Source organism: Erpetoichthys calabaricus, chromosome 15, assembly GCF_900747795.2.
Source record: "Erpetoichthys calabaricus chromosome 15, fErpCal1.3, whole genome shotgun sequence".
NCBI lineage: Eukaryota > Metazoa > Chordata > Cladistia > Polypteriformes > Polypteridae > Erpetoichthys > Erpetoichthys calabaricus.
In genome coordinates this window covers 22,512,246-22,513,269 of record NC_041408.2, presented here as the reverse complement: position 1 = coordinate 22,513,269, position 1,024 = coordinate 22,512,246, and positions in this window count along the sequence as shown.

Sequence of the window (1,024 nt, the reverse complement as noted above, 5' to 3'; positions counted from 1 at the left end):
TCATTTTGCGTATCCTAGCAACAGGCGTCTCCAGTCACGCTGCCCGCAGGTGCGGGAGCCCCGCCCTTCTCGCAACTTCAGGAAATCAGTTTTTTAGCGCACCGCTTCAGTGAGGAGCAGAGATAGCAGGACGCTCTATGTTTATAAAGTGCTAACTGTATGGCATATAGTGCAAATGATTCTTGTTGAACAAAGTGGCCCAGATGGCAGTCCACGATCTCTGGTTCATTTGTCGCATCCCCTGATCGTGGACTCTTGGGAGACTCGGTGAGTGCGTGTTTTGTGTCAGCGTTTATTCTGGGTTATTAACTTTTCACCCCAAGACGGAGGGTGCGAGAGTTTATTTCAGTGAGCTGTAGTCTGAAATCGAAACCTAAGAACGCTGCGAATGCATCATAACGATATGATAATCCAATCATCTATCACTTTTCTAGCTCGATTCAGGCTAAATAAGGGGTCGAGAGTATGACATTGCCGGAAGCAAAGGCTGCAGGGCTGCAAACAACCCTGGATGAGCACTTCACGAGTCAGACAGTTAAAGCTAAGCACGCCCGCTATGAGACAGGAAAGATGCAATTACAGCAGACTATGCAGGGACACAGCAGTTGAGCGTCATTGCATATTGTAGTAATAAGTTGACTTGAAATTAATACACATACGTGCACAATTTATTTTAAATTATTTTTCCTAAAGGTTATCTATTTGTTGGTCATTTGGTGGTGCAATGGTTAGTCCTGCTGCCTTGTCATTCAGCGCTCTTGTTTCTGACTGTTGTTCTGGTACTGAGTTTGCATGTTCTGTCTGTGTGTATGTGAGTTCATTTTCCAGGTACTCCAGTTTTTCCACCACATTGCAAAGAGCTGCATGATTATTTTAATTGGGCATTTTAAATTAGGCATGTGGAAGTGTGTCTGCAGGAAACGGTAGCCCATCTTTGGTTTGTTACCGCCTCACCTACAAAAGCTGAAAAAGGCAAGGCAGGTCAGGTCAGGTTGGGGATCATGCACTGATACAGCGTATTGCT